Source organism: Arachis stenosperma, chromosome 10, assembly GCF_014773155.1.
Source record: "Arachis stenosperma cultivar V10309 chromosome 10, arast.V10309.gnm1.PFL2, whole genome shotgun sequence".
Classification (NCBI taxonomy): Eukaryota; Viridiplantae; Streptophyta; class Magnoliopsida; order Fabales; family Fabaceae; genus Arachis; species Arachis stenosperma.
Window position 1 is genome coordinate 112,902,234 of NC_080386.1, and position 20,096 is coordinate 112,922,329.

Consider the following 20,096-nt stretch of genomic DNA (forward strand, 5'->3'; position numbering starts at 1 on the left):
GTTTTTCCCACTAAAAACGTTCTCATGAAATAATAAGAAATAACATGATTTACTGAAGAGAGTATGCAATACAAGATATTTTTTTTTTAGATTCAAATCACATCTTCATTAATTTTAAAATTTTTTTGAACAATTCGGTTGGACAATTTTTTATAGATTTTGATTGATTTTTACCAGTTTGACCAGTTATTACCGATTGTTGACCTTAAACAATTTTTTAATTAGACCAGACTTATTAAAAACCCGGTTCATTAATTTTTACCGCCATGCCCTTTCCTTTCCTTTATTCTCTTCTGTGTTCTGATTTTGAGTTATGTTTGATACTGTTGTTAATATTATTATTCTAATTTTGATATTTGTTTCTAGTATTATTATTGCTGGTGGTAATGACTTCAAAGGGGAACGATAGCAAAAGGGTTGTGATACAGGGATGAGAGATGAAGTGGAGTTGGTAGCTGAAAGATAGTGGTGCCGACAGCAGGAACTGAACGAGGATAAATTTAAAAATTTTTGGGAAAAAAATTAATGATTTAGCCTACTTCGAAGTAAGATTTTATTCGAAGTAGAATTTTATCTTGGTCAGACCATCACCGCTAGAATTGCTACCAAAGTTACGAGTTTTTTTGAGAGTGTCGCGAATTCAATATATCTTACCATTGGATTATTGTTCAGCGGTTATTAAACTTGGTTTTTATCTTACTAAATTGACGTTACACCAATATCAGTTTGCAAGTGCACTTTGCATCTCTAGAATCTCAATTACGAATTTACGAACATCGCCTGTTCAATTTTACTATTTAACTTGATGCTCTCAGCCACCGAAACGCATAAAATAATTAGTCCAGTAGCAGGGAAAGAAGACCAGGGAATTTACGTGGTTCGGTCAAATGACCTACACCTACATCCACGGGAACAATAATAAAAGCATTCCACTCTAAGAAATCAAGAATCCACAGTACAATCTTTGCAATAGACGGTGAAAACAGAAAAGATTAAACGGCTAAACCATTTTTCTTGGTTGTTGGCAAATCTTCCTCCATGATGCCACTCCGAGACCTGAAACACATCATATACATATATCCACTTTACTTGAAAACATTGGAATCAGAAGCAATGTAAAGCAATAACTCGGACGCATTTTATTAGGTAAGAACATAATCCAAATAGCAACTCGGGTCAAAACAGCGGATTTCAAGTTCAGCGTGCAAGAATATATACCATTTGAATAGATCAGCATGTATATACACAAGGACGACAAAATATTGGAGCTATGCGAACACATACACCAAAGCAGCTAAGCAACAGAACTGAACCATCAATAATCTTCGATAACGTCGCATCAGTTATTGCAAAATCCACCTTCAAAAGGTCACCAGGCATTCCAGAAAGCAACGAATTAAAACTAAAGTTAATTGATTATCCTCCCAAAATGAGAATAACAATAGTTGAACAACATCGCATAAAAGTACATTGCAGCATTTATTTTAGCACTGATCAGAGAGCCTCCGAAATACCTTCGTAGTAGCCATTCAGTCAAACAATGCATATCAGCTAGCGCACACCCCGTAAAAGAAACCATCAGGAACATATAAAAAATGCCCTAGATCACATAACAAACTGCATGAAGACACTACCACCCATCCAGATCTAGAAATCCAAATCCCAAAAAATCATTGGAATAGAAGATATACATAAAATTTACTGCAAAGCTGCGAGAGAGAACTGCACAAGAATGTTACTTCAAAGGCATAGAAGTTGACCTGTAACAACCACCCATTAGCACCAACCATTCTGTAGTGTGTCAGAAGTTTAAGAATAAACACACACAAGCGCTACTTACAAGGGCCAGTAAAACAAATTTCATAAACAAATCCACGAAAAATATGAAACAGCTTTCCAAGACAAAAGTGAAAAACACAGGTGAGCAGAAAATGCAGATCTTAAAAACATCATTCTGCTTTTACTACTTCTGCTAGAGAAGATGAGGGATGCACTTGAACCATGGCATACTACAGCAACCACTACATTTGCAGATGGAAAGTATCTTCACCACCAGGCTACAGATATCAAATAACAATATAGATGCGAGACCGAGAGACATGAATCAAAGAATTAAAACCAATTATCCTGCGTCCAGAAAAAAAAAAAAAAAAAAAACACCATAACTGCTGTAGAATCACCAATCACCCCAACCCTTGAATACCCTTTTCTCCGCATACCAGAGTACACGCTCGAACAGCACAGAAGTTGGTCCACAATTCTCCCAAACGAGAAAAATACAATAGGCATATCAGAAAAATTCAGATTTCAGAAACAGCCACCAACTCCTGAATGCCATTGTGATCTTCGTTCCCCCAAGATAGAAATCAGCCAAAAAGGGGATCCGCGAACTGCACAAAAGCAAGTTCGCAAATTGATAGTAAACCTTGATAAAAAAAACCTTCGTAATTCATCATGAATTAAATAAATAACAAAAAATTCCTGAACCCTTTGCTACCACGGTAATATCCAAATCCCTAGTAAAACATTCCCTCACCAAAATTCACCTGAGGTAAGAGCATCATTTCCATTTCAAACTTGAGTAACTTACCGTGCTAACCTATATTATGAATTCCAGAGGTATTTTCACAAAGAATTCTACTAACTTGACAAATCACATAAAGAACTGAAAAGAGATCTTCAAAAACTAAGAAGCATATAATCATAACACGAAACAAAAAACCATGTCTAACCGGGTGTATCTGATCACCTTAAGATCCTGCATTGAAAATAAATGTAAAAGTAATCCAGACAAAAACTGACATGCAATCAATAAGCAGAAAAGGGGCGATTCACAGATGTAGAATAGACGTGAGTGGATCTAATGTATTCTTCTGTTTCTGTGTGGTGTTCTTTTTTTATTTTTTTTGAAAGGGGGGAATAGAAGTCACCAGTTGTACTGTAAATCCAAAGTGATGGTATGCTAAATATTTAAAACCACAGAAGGAAGTGAGGTGGTGAGCTGAATATTTAAAACCCATAGAAAGTCGAAAGAGAGGTCAAGTTGAAGTGAGATGGTAAGCTGAATATTTAAAACCCATAGGAAGTCGAAAGATATGTTAAGTTGAACATTTAAAATCCAAATGCAAATCCCAGCTCCTGCCAAATATAACTAGAAGAATGGACAAGATTAAGGTGAAAATACAGAAAAATTATAATAACCAGTTAAAAGTCACCAGTTATACTTAGGTCCTTCAAGACCAAAATCCATTTACAGATCCCAGATACTGCTGAATGAGTGCCAAATGTTAGGAGAGAGAGAGAGAAAAGTCCAGTTAAAAATCCAGAGAAAGAAAAAGCTTTTAATATAGATCCAAACAAAAGCTTTAAAAGCCCGGCCCAGATATACTCAAATCCTTCAATACTCCAAAGTGACGTCGAGTTGAACATTTAAATTCCAATTGCAAATCCCTACCAAACACAAGACAGTACCATAGAAGAACAAGAGAGAGGGAGAGAGATAAACCCAAAAAACAAGTTTTAATAACCAGTTAGAAGTCACCAGTTACACTTAGATCCTTCAACATTTAAACCTGCTGAATATATTGGCCAAACGTTGAAGATCGGAAGAGGAAACTTCCAATTCAATTACAAATCCCTAAACCTGCTGAATATGAAAGCCAAACGTAGAAAAACGGAAAAGAAAAATTAAGTTGAAGATCCAAACAAAGAAGCTTTAAAAATCAGTCCCGGTTATACTTTAAATCCTTCGATACTCCAAATTGAACCCCAGCTCCTGCCAAACATAAGACACTGAACCATAGAAGAATGGAAGAGATTATGGTGAAAATCCACCAAAAATAAAAAAATTAATAACCAGTTAAAAGTCATCAGTTATACTTGCGTCCTTAACACCCAAAGTCCAATTACAAATCTCTTATCCAGCCGAACGGAAGAGAAAAATTTTGAAAATTCAAACAAAGAAGCAGCAGTTTTAAAAATCACACAATTATACTTAAATCCTTCAGTACGCCAAAGTGATGTTTAGGTTGAATACTTAAAACCCATAGAAAGTCCAATTGCAAATCCCAGCTCCTGCCAAACATAAGACACTGAACTGTAGAAAAACAAGATTGATTAAGGTGAAGATCCAGAAAAACCAGTCACCAGTTATGCGTACGTAGAACAAAAAAGACAAGATTAAGTTGAAAATCCAGACAAGGAGAAGCTTTAAAAACTATAGGACGAAAATTTGAAAATCATTCAGAAGTCACTCATTTGGGTACAAAATCCTAGTTAAACCATCCAAGAAGAGGTCCTTCAATATTTCAAAGTCGACTTACAATTTCCAGATGCTGCCAAACACATGGTACTCAGACATGGAAGATTGAAAGAGATGAACAGAAAAGAAGTTTCTAGTTATGCACAAAAAACAAAATGATAGTTGCAATGTGCCTAATAGAAAGTGAAATCAAAGACATCATTTTTACATTTTCTCTTAGTAGTTAAGTAAAATCAAGACAAGTTAAAACCTAATAACAGAATATCCTTCAATACTTCACATGCAAGAACAGTTTAAGGCCAGCACAACAATCTACAACAGTTTTTTCAGCACCCTCACAGCGTTCAAGCAAAATTCTCCAATTACGGGTAGTGTGACCAATTATAGCAAACGCATATGCAGAAAGCTGAAAATAAATGAAAGAAACAGCTTGTCAAACTGATGGAAGACCAGATCAAACAAAAACACAACGTGAGAACAAATGGCAAAATTGAGTTGGGAAAACTATGTGTAGACAAAATTTGCTCCTGAACCCCCAAAGTTAATCTCCAATACACAATCGTTTAACACCACAAAAGCATGTTCACAATTCAATTCAAATACCTCATCCAAAGAGAAAACAACACCAAAAAAAGAACTAAAATCAAATCCTCTTATCCTTATTAGCGAGACTGAGAACTGATAACACCCCAGAACCGATAACCGATACACTCTGATTCTGCTCAGAGATAACTGGAAGCACAAACAACTATACAATTCGTGTTATCGAATCCAATAACTTTTATGTGCTGGGTCAAAAATAAAAAGCGATAAAAAGCAAAATTGATTATATATGATACAGTCAGCATATGCTCAATAAACGCTTACTGTCCTATCTTGAAAGTGTGTCAACAACTAGGATGAGGGAACAACAGGTTGGGCCTATCATCATTCTCAAAACTCAGTCAAAATCATGAAGAACAAATCACAAACTGCTATACCGAGGTAGAAGTCACCATATGAATTAGTATGGTAGTCAAAAGTATCGATTGGAAGACAACACTGCAAAGGAACAGGAATTGACATGTTCATACTACATGGAAAGAAAATAAAAGAGACGAGAGAAAAGATCCAGGGCATTCACAAACTCCAGGTAGAAGTCACCAACTCCGCATGTAACTCGATTACAAAGGACAATGTTAACGATCGTAGCACTGCAAGAAAACAGGTTCAAATTGAACTTTGCACGAACCATTAATGCTAAAAAATAAATATGGAAGAAAAATTCAGTAGAGAAGACAAGTTTAATCTAGATCAGGAGCCTGTATTATTTTTGCAGAGCTTTTTTTCCAAATCATATCTTCTTTTCCAAAATTCTAAATCGCTGCAACCAATGTAAAGCATTGGAGGTCACAAAAGTGAAACGACTACATAATCACATTATTTTTATAATATTTAGGGGATAGAAAAGATCCAGGGCATTCAAACTCCAGGTAGAAGTCACCAACTCCGCATGTAACTCGATTACAAAGGACAATGTTAACGATCGTAGCACTGCAAGAAAACAGGTTCAAATTGAACTTTGCACGAACCATTAATGCTAAAAAATAAATATGGAAGAAAAATTCAGTAGAGAAGACAAGTTTAATCTAGATCAGGAGCCTGTATTATTTTTGCAGAGCTTTTTTCCCAAATCATATCTTCTTTTCCAAAATTCTAAATCGCTGCAACCAATGTAAAGCATTGGAGGTCACAAAAGTGAAACGACTACATAATCACATTATTTTTATAATATTTAGGGGATAGAAAGAAAAAAGAATAATATAACAAAGACATATCAATCTCGGAATCTTGAACAGTCTCGGTGCAATCCCATACCCTTCAATTGGTTCCCAAGGAAAAGAGAAACAAAAACCGATTTCCAAGCACGAGAGACTAACGAAGGAAACAACACAAAGTATTAAAAAAGCAAAAATTAAACAAATGAACCAGCCAAGTGCAAAAGCATATCACCAGGATGCACTCAACACCCATGATCGGACAACACTGCACAGGAAACCAACGACATTTAATTCAAATGCTGCTAGCACAGTAGGTTGGAATGAACAAAAAGGAGAGAAGAGTTTCGAAAAACTGTTTTAGGAAACTAGATTCCATCCACTGTATGCATCGTGCTCAACAACCAGGCTACAATGCTGCATAGAAAATAAACTACATTTTAATTCACAATGCATGGTTTAAAGTATTTAGTTAAATGATCAAGGAAATAAAATGTATAGAGAATCAGATTGCTTTTATGGAATTAGATATATGGTGCTCGGGTCTTGCAAAATATTCTTTCCAATATCCCCAATCTTCCAAATACACTGCAAACCAAGCAAAAACAAGCAAACCTAAATCTCTCCGAGAATAAGAATAGTACAGAATAGGAGAATTTTTAGAAAAAGCAAGGATTCAAAGAGTTCTCAGTCTCTTCAGATCTGGGCAAAAGTAGAATTCATCCTCCAAACACCAACAAAAAGCGAGCATTCATAATCCAGATAATATTGCCTTAACAATCAACAGAACAGCTGCATAGAATTTTCAGAAAAAGGCAAGGATTCAGAGAGTTCTCAGTTTCTTCAGATCTGGGCAAAAGTAGAATTCATCCTCCAAACACCAACAAAAAGGCGATCATTCATAATCCAGATAATGTCGCCTTAACAATCAACAGAACAGCTGCATGAAAGAAAAGCCATGTGTTCAAACAACACAACTATCCCTGAACCAGATCATCAAAATAGAAAAGCTCAACCGAACTTCCAGGTCAGGAAAGATCTTAAATGAAGCCAACACATCATCCACATAATTCGCTACACCCGAAGAGAGAAAATCACAATTCCAATCCAGCAAACAAGAATAGCCCCCTGTGCATATGAGTATAGTAGTCGAAGGTATCAATTGGAAGACAACACTGCAAAGGAACAGGAATTGACATGTTCATACTAAATACACGGAAAAAATAGAAGAAATAAATAGAAAAGACCAGGGCATTCAAACTCGAGTAGAAGTCACCAACTCCACATCTAACTCGATTACACGGATAATGTTAACGATCGTAACAGTGCAAGAAAACAGGTTCAAATTGAACTTTGCACAAACCATTAATGCTAAAAAATAAATATGGCAGAAAAATTCAGTAGAGAAGACATGTTTAATCTAGATCGTGAGCCTGTATTATTTTTGCAGAGCTTTTTTTCCAAATCATATCTTCTTTTTCCAAAATTCTAAATAACTGCAACCAATGAAAAGCATTGGAGGTCATAAACAACGTGAAACAACTATATAATCAAGTTACTTTTATAATATTTAGGGGATAGAAAGAAAAAAGAATAATATAACAAGGACATATCAATATCGGAATCTTGAACAGTCTCGGTGCAATCCCATACCCTTTAATCAGTTCCTAAGGAAAAGAGAAACAAAAACTGATTTCCAAGCACGAGAGAATAACGAAGGAAATAACCCACAGTAGCAAATTTAAAATTAAAAAAAAAAGCAAAAATTAAACAAATGAACCAGGCAAGTGCAAAAACATATCACCAGGATGCACTCAACACCAATGATCGGAACACACTGCACCGGAAACAAACAACATTTAATTCAAATGCTGCTAAGCACAGTAGGTTGAAATGAACAAAAAGGAAAGAAGAGTTCGAAAAACTGTTTTAGGAAACTAGATTCCATCCACGGTATGCTTCGTGCTCAAAAACCAGGCTACAATGCTGCATAGAATATAAACTGCATTTTAATTCACAATGCATGCTCTAGTTAGTTAAATGATCAGGGAAATAAAATGTATAGAGAATCAGATTGCTTTTATGGAATTAGATATATGGTCCTTGGGTCTTGCAAAATATTCTTTCCAGTATCTCCAATCTACAATTCCCATTTCCCAATCTCCTAAATACACTGCAAACCAAGCAAAGACAAGCAAATCTAAATCTCTCCGGGAATAAGAACAGTACAGAATAGGAGAATTTTCAGAGAAAACAAGGATTCAGAGAGTTCTCAGTTTCTTCAGATCTGGGGAAAAGTAGAATTCATCCTCCAAACACCAACAAAAAAGCAAGCATTCATAATCCAGATAATGTCGCCTTAACAATCAACAGAACAGCTGCATGAAAGAAAAGCCATGTTCAAACCTATCCCTGAACCAGATCATCAAATTAGAAAAGCTCAACCAAACTTCCAGGTCAGTAAAGATCATAAATGAAGCCAACACATCATCCACATAATTCGCTACACCCGAAGAGAGAAAATCACAATTCCAATCCAACAAACAAGAATAACACCCTGTCCATATGTTCATCGCCTGGTTCTTTTCCCTGTGAAACTGTGTTGAAACTACAACCATTCCCAAAATTATCGAATCCAGAAAGAAGCATCTTGATCAGCAGCTAAGTAAATCCAAAATCCACAAATCCAAGAACAGTTCTGTAAACTAGATAGAAATTCACAGGAAAAACAGATCAAAGAACACTAAAGCCAGTTAGAAGTCACCATTATACATGAATGCCGTTGCCAAAAGTATGATTGGAAGACAACAATGAAAATGAACAGACGAAATTCAATTGATATCTGCATACTAATGCATATGAACTAACAAAAAAAACAAAAAACCAAGAGACAACAGATCCAGTGCATCCAAACTCCAGGTACAAGGTCACCAGCTACACAATATTACTTGACCAAAACAATAACACTGCAAGAGAACAAGTTCAAATTTAATTTTGCACGACCATTAACGCAAGATAGTTAAAAACGAAAAGTTAATCAGATTATGAGCCTGTATTATTTTGAGCCTTCCTGCCATATATCTTCTATCCATTATTCCAGATTTCTGCAACCAATTTAAAGCATTGCAGGACATTAAAAAGATAACTCCGTAATCAAACTATTATTTAATACTAAAAAAAATTAGTGCATATGTTAGGAGGGAATTATCAATTTCGGAATCTTGGACACATCGCCTAAGTGCAATCCCATATCCTTCAATTGGCTCCTAAGGCAAAAAAGAGAAACATAAACCGATTTCCAAGAGACAGAATTATAAAGGAAACAACAAAGAACCAAAGCAGCCAATAATTTAAATTAAAAAAAAAGAGCAAAACTTAAACAAATGAACCACGCAAGTGCAAGAAACATATCAACCAGGATGTACTCAACACCCGCGGTAACAAGATCAGACAAGACTGCATAGGAAGCATATCCACATTTAATTCACAGTGCTGCCACAGTAGGTTTGGAAAAAAAATGCAGGGAAAAACTTTAGCAAAACTGTTCTTGATCTCTATCCTCCGTATGTGTCACACTCAACAACCACGCTTCAAGATGGACAACGCTGCATAGAATATAGATTCACATTTTAATTCACATGCATGATTTATAATTTATTTATAATTGAATCTAAAAAAGGGTAAAAGTAGAGGATCTGTTCTGTTTTACGGAATTAGATATCTAGTCATCCATATCGTGATATCGAAAATTGCAGAAAATTCTTTCCAATATCTCCAATCTACAAATCTCCAACCTCCCAAATACACTGCAAACCAAGCAAAACCAAAGCTAAATCCCCCAACAATAATAACGATAAGAACAGTTGAAGAATAGAAGTTTTAGGGGGGGAAAAGCAAGAATATGTTCTCGGTTTCTTCGGATCTCTGCAAAAGCAGAATTCATCCTCCAATCACCAACAGAAAGCAACCGTTCACAATCTAGATCGCCTGAATAATCAGGAAAACAGTCCCGCAAAAGAAAAGCCATGTTCGACCATGCTGCATAGAATATAAACTACATTTTAATTCACAATGCATGCTTTAATATTTAGTTAAATGAGCAAGGAAATAAAATGTATAGAGAATCAGATTGCTTTTATGGAATTAGATGTATGGTCCTCGGGTCTTGCAAAATATTCTTTCCAATATCTCCAATCTACAATTCCCAATCTCCCGAATACACTGCAAACCAAGCAAAAACAAGCAAACCTAAATCTCTCAAGGAATAAGAACAGTACAGAATCGGAGAATTTTCAGAAAAAACAGGATTCAGAGAGTTCTCAGTTTCTTCAGATCTGGGCAAAAGTAGAATTCATCCACCAAACACCCAACAAAAAAGCAAGCATTCATAATCCAGATAATGTCGCCTTAACAATAAACAGAACAGCTGCATGAAAGAAAAGCCATGTTCAAACAACACACCTATCCCCGAACCAGTTCATCAAATTAGAAAAGCTCAACCAAAGTTCCAGGTCAGGAAAGATCTTAAACGAAGCCAACACACACATCATCCACATAATTCGCTACACCTGAAGAGAGAAAATCACAATTCCAATCCAGCAAACAAGAATAGCACCCTGTCCATATGTTCATCGCCTGGTTCTTTTCCCTGTGAAACTGTGTGAAACTGTAACCATTCCCAAGATTATCAAATCCAGAAAGAAGCGATCAGCAGCTAAGTAAATCCAAAATCCACAAATCCAAGAGCAGTTCTATAGACTAGATAGAAATTCACAGGAAAAACATATAAAGAACACTCCTCCCCAAGCAATATGAAGAACATCAAAGAAATGAAATGCACAGGAACAATACACTAGACACAGAGAACACTAAAGCCAGTTAGAAGTCACCATAATACATGAATGCCTGTTGCCAAAAGTATGATTGGAAGACAACACTGCAAATGAACAGACAAAATTCAATTGATATCTGCATACTTATGCATATGAACTAGCAAAAACATAAAAAAAAAACCAAGAGACAAGAGATCCAGTGCGTCCAAACTCCAGGTACAATGTTACTTGACCAAAACGATAGCACTGCAAGAGAACAAGTTCAAATTTAATTTTGCATGACCATTAACGCAAGACAGTTAAAAAAGGAGAGTTAATCAGATTATGAGCCTGTATTATTTTGAGCCTTCCTGCCATATATCTTCTATCCATTATTCCAGATTTCTGCAACCAATTTAAAGCATTGCAGGACATAAACAAGATAACTCCGTAATCAAACTATTATTTAATACTAAAAAAAATTGATGCATATGTTAGGAGGGAATTATCAATTTCAGAATCTTGGCCACATCGCCTAAGTGCAATCCCATATCCTTCAATTGGCTCCTAAGGCAGAAAAGAGAAACATAAACCGATTTCCAAGAAAGACAGGATTATAAAGGAAATAACAAAGAACTAAAGCCAATTATTTAAATTTTAAAAAAAAAAAGAACAAAACTTAAACAAATGAACCAGGCAAGTGCAGGAAACATATCGACCAGGATCAGACAACACTGCATAGGAAACACATCCACATTTTAATTCACAATGCTAGCACAGTAGGTTGGGGAAAAAAACTGCAAGGAAAGAAAGTTTAGAAAAACTGTTCTTGGTCTCTATCCTCTGTATGTGTCGCACTCAAAACAACCACGCTTCAAGATGGACAACGCTGCATAGAATATAGATTCACATTTTAATTCATATGCATGATTTATAATTGAATTTAAAAAAGGGTAAAAGTAGAGGATCTGTTCTGTTTTAAGGAATTAGATATCTAGTCGTCCATGTCGAAAATTGCAGAAAATTCTTTCCAATATCTCCGGATTTACAAATCTCCAACCTCCCAAATACACTGCAAACAAAGCAAAACCGAAGCTAAATCCCTCTACAATAATAATGATAAGAACAGTCGAAGAATAGAAGTTTTAGGGATAGTGTTCTCGGTTTCTTCAGATCTAGGCAAAAGCAGAATTCATCCTCCAATCACAAACAGAAAGCAAGCGTTCACAATCTAGATCTCGCCCGAATAATCAGGAAAACAGTCCCGTAAAAGAAAAGCCATGTTCGACAAGAAGAACCGTAGCTAAATCTCTATACATAAGATCAATAGTTGAAGAATAGGAGAAGTTCCAGTTTCTTCGGATCTAGGAAGCAGCAGAATCATCCTCCAATCACCGACAAAAAGCAAACGTTCACAATCGAGATCTCGCCTGAACAATCAGGAAAACAGTTCCGTGAAAACAAAGAGGTCATGCTCAACAACACAGTACCGTAACAGAACAGATCAACAAATTAGAAGAGCTCAACCAAACTTCCAGATCGGAAAAGATCTTCAATTCAGCGATCATCCAGAAAAAAAAAATCGCCACACACTTACGTAGAGAAAATCATAATTTTAATCCAGCAAACAAGAATAACACTCCGTTCATATGTTCATCACGTAGTTCTTCTCCCTGAGGCAAATCAACAATCCACAAATCCGAATACAGTTGTATAAAAGGAATCAGATGGTAATTCACAGCAAAAACATATCGAATCTTCTAGATCATGGGTGAAATCTTGAAAGAATAACGAAGACGAAGAAGATTAAAGCAAATATTCACAAAAAAGAGAAAGGGTAGAATTAGCTTAAAGATAGAGTGGAAACCGAAACCGAAACCGTTACACCAACGCATTCATAATTCAAAATAACCTACAGTGAGTATGAGGACAATTTAGAAAACGCAAGTATTTATATACGAAGGGATGGGTGAGAATTGACGGCTATGATTAAGTCGGTGGTGAGAGAATGGACGGTTATGATGCGATTAAAAAAATAGTCGCGTTGATTTCACGCGGTTTTCCTATTGAGGCGGTGGAAAGGCATTGAAGAGTTTGGGGTTAGCACACGCGTATTCAAGAACCAGTCCGGTCCAAATTTAAGACATACTTTACTGGATTTAGATTTATAATTTCTATTTGGCATTTTTTTGGATCGATTTTGAATTATACTTTGTGTCATTTAATCTGATCCAAAATTATATTTTACAATAAAAATATATATTTTAAAACAAAATTAATAATATTATATATATTTTTTATATTATATAATATTATTTTTGTTTTAAAATAATTTATTTTGATATAAATATAATATAATATTTATTAAATATAATATTAAAAATAAAATTTTATTATTTTAATATATGAATTTTACAAATTTATATATATTAATTTTATATCAAGTCAATTCTGTTTTATCCAGTTTATTTTGAGCCATTTTCGAGTTGAATCAAAATAGACCTGATGGCCTTTTAAGACTGAATTCGACTTAAAAATACTTAGACACGGACCTACCTTTGGAGGAGAGAAGGCACTTGCCCCATTGAAATTTTGAAGAAAAATTAAAAATTATGTATATCTATACATATTTATTCTTATTATGATGTTATTTTTGTCCCATAATAAATTATAGATAATTATTTTAGAATTTATCTTTAAAAAATAATTTATTTAGTTAAACTTAACATGTAGCAGTATTTATCTTGTTAAATCTAAATTTAGTATTAAAACTAAAAATAAATGAATTAACTAAATAAACGAAATTAATAAATAGTGATAAGGTAATTTTTTTAACTAACCAATTAATTAATTACCAAACTAAAAACTTAATTTTCTAAATACACATAAAATTATCAATATCTTTTTTCATCTTTAACAATTATTTGATATAAGAAAGAACATTATTTATTTATCTATCTATCTATCTATTAATTAATGTTATATATTTTAATTTTAAAATAGTCTTGTTTGTACCGTTATTTTTGTTTGAAAAAATATTCTTTTCATATATATTATAATAAATAAAAGAATTTTTTAATTGAGTGAGAGATAATCCATATAATTAAATTCTTTAGTACTTAAATATAATTCAAACTTCAAATTATAAATATTAGTATATTAATAAATTTAGCGTGCTTATTGATTAACTCTTTTATTTATTAAATATGTAAAAATAATAAAAATATAGTTAATTAAGAACTTAGAACAATAAGTTATTTATAATTTAACTAAGATTTTAAGTTCAAATTTTAGAATATAGAAAAAAAATTTTAGAAATTGTTTATAATAAAAAGTATTTTTTTAGTATGTTTTGGTGTTGTTTGAAGGCTTGGAGTGTTGGAAATGAGTAATGATTTCGGTAAAATAGAGGTTGGAGTGTTGGGTTTGTGAAGTTTACATCGTTTGAAGAACTAAAGAAAAAAGGATTTTTAACAAAAGAGTTATGCGCGTTAGAAGTTGTAGATGTAAAATGTGAAATTTGCACTTTAACAGCTTTTAAGGAAAATGAAGGGGAAGCGTATGCGGGCTTATGGCTGTGTACGCGGCCATTCGCTTCTGTCCGGTGCGTTCGTGTACTCGGACAAGTGTCGTGTACGCGACATGAGACAAATAGGACACTCGTGTATGCGTGAACACGGCCGCTTACCCAGTCATTCGCCTATGTCCAGTGTACTTGCGTACGCAAACAAGGGTGCGTACAAGAGTAGGAAAAAATACCACATCCATGTATGTGGAATATGGTTCACGTACACGGAGCTCTATTTTTCATAAAATTGAGTTTTTGTGTTTTAAACATGATTTTAAACTTTTAAACCTTTATTTTTATTCTTATAGATCCTAAATATTAGTTTTAAATATAGTGAAGAGATTAAGTTACGAAAAGGAGGTAACTTGGGGTGAAGAAAGCTTGAGACATGATGAATTATGAATGAGAAGTGCATAAATGGGGTATGTATGAGGTATATGGCCTTAATGAGATTGAAAAAATGAATATGAATGAAAAAATGATGTTTTGGCTGGCCATGATGAATATGAATTTGAATGTGGCTTTTGCACTTCTTTATCTGAGATACGAGTTTTCCTACGTAAGATGCAGTGGCTTGCCACCATGTGCTCCAGGTAGAGACTCGATACTCTATTGACCCTACGTCGTAAGATGTGGCCGGACACTTTAACATCCCAGAAATTCCCTGAATGAGCAGAATTTAATTATGAATGAGAAAAATCTATGCATAGACTCTTGGGGATGCGCGTACGGCGGACTGTCCATGGTTTAGCAGCCTGACATGTCGGGTTGGCTTTATAACCGACAGATGAGACTCATCATCTATAGTGCAGGCATACATCATATGCATATGCTTGTTTTGTTTGGTTGTGCATTAATTGAGTTTGCCTATGTGAATCAATATGCTATTTGTCATACTTGTTACCTACATTAATTGTACTCTAATTGTGTTTGCCTTGTCTGTTTTATTTGTTTGTGTGACTCTATTGGCGTTCTGGAGTATTTTGGAGGAAGGAGAAGGATTTGGGAGGGGTTTAGTTAGAGTTTGGTTAAGTTCAAGAACATTAGAGAACCACTCTGTTTATGGTTTCCGTTTTAAATCTTTAAATTTTATAATATGAGTGTCGGATTTCAAGGATTGCCTCTGACTTTTTCGGGACCTTATATCTTATGTATGTGGCACCTTTACCATGCTAACAACCTCTTGTTCTCATTCCATACGGATATTTGTGTTTTTCAGATGCAGGTTGAAAGGCATATCACTAGGCGTTCGGAGTTCCGGTTGCAGCGGAGCTGGGATGTTGTGTTTGGGTTATATATTGTGTAGACTTCTCCTTATGTTATTTAGTTTCTTGAACCTCATATAGGCTTTTTGGAGAAATAGGGTATTTTGTGTATTTTGGAAACTTGGGATTTATATGTGTATATGTAAATATTGTCCGGTTAGCCTTAGCTTCGCAAGCTAAGCTCGGAGCTTGAATATTTTGTATCCTTGACTCTCTACTCTCATTGTGTATATATATATATATATACCTATGCTTTCTTTGTACGCAAATAAACATTATTCCTGAGCGTTGCACTTTTAATTTCACGACTTTGCTTTAACTATCCTTCAAGGATCCTTGAATATTATATTTTTTCAACTTATATATATATATATATATATATATATATATATATATTAAAGGTCGTAATACCCCACCACGGACTGATTATGCTTCTGGGCATACTCTGGGAGTCTTTACATGCTAAATTAGGTTATCTAACTGATATATATGGCATGAATGTTTATGAGCATGCATTTGGGACTTTGAAGTACTAGACTTGTAATACTGAGACTGATCAACTTAATATCACTTGTTTGGTGTGAACAAGGACCCAATGTTGACTCGTGGACGCGGTCGCGAGCGAGACAGAGATAGAATATGTAATGTGAACCCTGGAGCGGCAGAAAATGACCCTGTGGACCTTATGGATGCCCTAGGAAATATGGCTACGGCTTTGCAGGCAATAGTAGAAGCGTTGGGAAATCAAATGAATAATGGGAATGGGAATAACGGTAAAGAGGGACCAATGACACTTGCTACTTTTCTGAAGGTGCATCCTCTGACCTTTAGAGGGACCACGAACCCAATAGAGGCCGATAACTGGCTCTAAGCAATGGAGCAGGCTTTGCAAGCTCAACAGGTTCTAGAATAACAATAGGTGGAGTTAGGGACTTACCAGTTACAAGGTGAAGCTCTATACTGGTGGCAGAAAATACGGTGTAAACTTCCCTAGTTCAGTTAGGAACGTTAAGGAGCTTGAGCTGTTACAATTAAAACAGGGTTAGATGTCTGTTGCTGAGTACCCTAATAAATTTGAAGAACTGTACCAGTTTTTCCGAATCTGCCAAGGTGCTCCACAAGATTTTACTGAATGAAAATGTATAAAGTACGAGAGAGGATTTCGGAGTGACATTCTGAGCTCCGTTTGGCCGATGGAGATCAGGATTTTTTCTGAACTTGTGAACAAGAGCCGAGTCGTAGAAGAGTGTGTAAGGAAAGTAACAATAGAGAAAGGGAGCCAAAGGATGCCTTTTTAGAGGAACCAAAGGAGGAACTTCGCACCAAAGGTAGGAATTTTAAGCGTGGAGGCTTTATACCACAACAGAATCAGGGTCAGAACAACTTCCGCAGGCCTAATAACAATGATAATCGAGGGAGAAGGTTTGGAAAGCAGCCACAGAATGAGTCGAGTTGTCCGAGGTGCGGGAGTTATCATCTTGGAGTTCCATGCAGAGATGGATTAGGTGTGGGCTACTTTTGTGGACGAGTCGGACATATGGCCTGGAATTGTCCGAAGAAGAAAAAGTACGAAGTCGGGAGAGCCCAATAACCAAGACGAGTGTTCACTATATTTACTGCAGGTGCCGAAGGATCTGAGACATTGATTAGGGATAATTGTGAAGTGGCTGGTAAAATTTAAATGCTTTATTTGATTAGGAGTGACACATTCATTCATAGCATTTGAAAAGACTAGTGAGTTAGGAGTGAAGATAGTTGTGTTGGGTTATGATTTGAAAGTGCATAATGCTACTTTTGAAGCCATTATGACAAGATTAGGATGTCCACAAGTTTCATTCCAAGTTAAACAGTGAGATTTTGTCCATGATCTAATTTGTTTGCCGATGACTGGTCTTGATCTCATCTTGTGATTGGATTGGCTATCTAAGAACTGCGTTCTGCTTGACTGTTTTGAAAGGTCATTGCATTTTATGTCGAAAGGGTCAGAAGGGCTGGTTATGGCAAAGGGTTATTATTTGATTTCTGTTGTAGAAAACTGTAGTGAGTGTGAATGTCAGGGTGTTGTGTTGCTAGCTGTAAATGTGTCGGGAGAGGAGCAAAGTTTAGAACAGATTATGGTTGTGAATGAATTTCCTGAAGTGTTTTCGGATGACATTTTTGAATTTCCTCCTCCTCAAAAAATCGAGTTTGCGATTAAGTTGGTGCCTGGAGCTGGACCAATCTCAATTGCGCCTTACTGAATGCCACCGTTGGAATTGACTGAACTTAAATCTCAGCTGGAAGAATTAATGAGTAAGGATTTCATCCGACCGAGTGTTTCTCCGTGGGGAGCGCCAATATTACTGTGAAGAAGAAAGATGGAAGTATGCGTCTATGTGTAGATTATCGGCTATTGAACAAAGTCATCGTGAAGAATAAATATCTGTTACCAAGAATTGACGATCTGATGGACCAACTACAGGGCACTAGGGTATTTTCCAAGATTTACCTTAGGTCTGGTTATCACCAGATAAGAGTGAGAGACGAGGATATTTCGAAAACTGCCTTCAGAACTCGTTACGGCCATTATGAATATACGGTACTGTTGTTTGGGCTAATCAATGCCCCGACAGTGTTTATGGACTACATGAACCAGATTTTTCGTCTGTTCTTAGACAAATTTGTCGTCGTCTTCATTGATGACATCCTCATTTATTCCAAAATCGAAGAAGAACATATGGAACACTTACAGACTATGCTACGTATCCTGAAGGAAAGAAAATTGTACGTTAAGTTTTCTAAATGCGATTTCTGGAAGGATGAGGTGCAGTTTCTTGGTCATGTGGTAAGTTGGAGGTGTAAAATGTGAAATTTGAACTTTAACAGCTTTTAAGTAAAATAAAGGCAGGGGGCGCGTACACAGGCAAGTGCTGCGTACGCGACATAGGACAAATGGGGACTCGCGTACGCAGGAACACGGCCGCTTACGTGGTCATTCGCCTCTGTCTAGTGTACTTGCATACGTGGACAACGGGTGCCTGCGCAAGTTGGAAAAAATACCACATCCGCGTACGCGAAGGCCCTGTTTTTCAGCAAATTGAGTTTTTGTGTTTTAAACATGATTTTCTCTATTTTTACTCTTTTAGACCCTAAATATTAGTTTTAAGTATATTGAAGAGATTAAGCTATGAAAAAGGGATAACTTGGAGGTGAAAAAAGCTTGAGACATGATGAATTATGAATGGGAAGTGCAGAAATGGGGTATGTATGAGGTGTATGGCCTTAATGAAATTGAAAGAATGAATATGAATGAAAAAGAATGATGTTTTGGCTAGCCATGATGAATATGAATGGTTGAATATGAATTTGAATGTGGTTTATGCACTTCTTTATCTGAGATACGAGTTTCTCTGGATAAGATGCAGTGGCTTGCCACCATGTGCTCCAGGTCGAGCCTCGATACTTTGTTGACCCTACTTGGCAAGATGCGGCTGGGAACTTTAACGCCCCAGAAATTTTCCCAATGAGCAAAATTTAATTTTAAATGAGAAAAAGCTATACATGGACTCTTGGGGATATGCGCACGGGGAATTGTCCAGGGTTTAACAGTCGTACATGTCGGGTTGGCTTTATAACTGACGGATGAGACTCATCAATCATAGGGCAGGCACACATCATATGCATATGCTTGTTTTGTTTGCTTGTGCATTAATTGAGTTTTCCTATGTGAATCAATATGCTATTTGTCATACTTGTTACCTGCATTAACTGTACTCTAACTATGTTTGTCTTGTTTGTTTTGTTTGTCTATGTGACTCTGTTGGTGTTCTGGAGGATTTTGGAGGGGTTTAGTTAGAGTTTAGTTAAGTTCAAGAACATTAGAAAATCACCCTGTTTATGGTTTCTGTTTTAATTTTTAAGTTTTATAATATGAGTGTCGGAGTTCTAGGATCGCCTCTAGCTTTTCCAGGACCTTATATCTTATGTATGTGGCATCTTTACCATGTTGAGAACATCTAGTTCTCATTCTATATGGATATTTATATTTTTCAGATACAGGTCGAGAGACATCTCGCTAGGCGTCTGGAGTTCCGGATGCAACAGAGTTGGGAACCTCATAGAGGCTTTTTGGAAAAATAGGGTATTTTGTGTATTTTGGAAACTTAGGATTTATATGTATGTATGTATGTAAATATTGTTCGGCCAACCTTAACTTCGTAGGATGAGCTCGGAGTTTGAATATTTTGTATCCTTGACTCTCTACTCTCACATATATATATACCTATGCTTTTTTTGTACGCGAGTAAACGTTATTCCTGAGCATTGCGCTTTAAATTTCACGACTTTGCTTTAACTATCTTTCAAGGCTCTTTGAATATTATATTCTTTCAACTATTAAACACACACACACACACACACACACACACACACACACACACACACACACACACACAC

At 35.8% G+C, this 20,096-nt stretch overlaps 1 long non-coding RNA gene across 14 annotated transcripts; it reads right to left on the reverse strand.

Moving 5' to 3' along the window:
• Positions 1 to 426: 426 nt before the first annotated feature.
• Positions 427 to 12,736, reverse strand: LOC130954332 (uncharacterized). Of its 14 annotated transcripts, XR_009076276.1 has the most exons (7): positions 10,480 to 12,736; positions 2,220 to 10,239; positions 1,841 to 2,127; positions 1,692 to 1,760; positions 1,515 to 1,600; positions 1,219 to 1,359; positions 431 to 1,056 (listed from the first exon to the last, which is right to left on the reverse strand). It is a non-coding gene; the product is annotated as an uncharacterized LOC130954332 (long non-coding RNA). The 14 variants fall into 14 exon arrangements; XR_009076273.1 differs by having other exon boundaries at positions 1,692 to 2,127; XR_009076277.1 differs by having other exon boundaries at positions 1,515 to 1,617; positions 1,692 to 2,127.
• Positions 12,737 to 20,096: the final 7,360 nt, after the last annotated feature.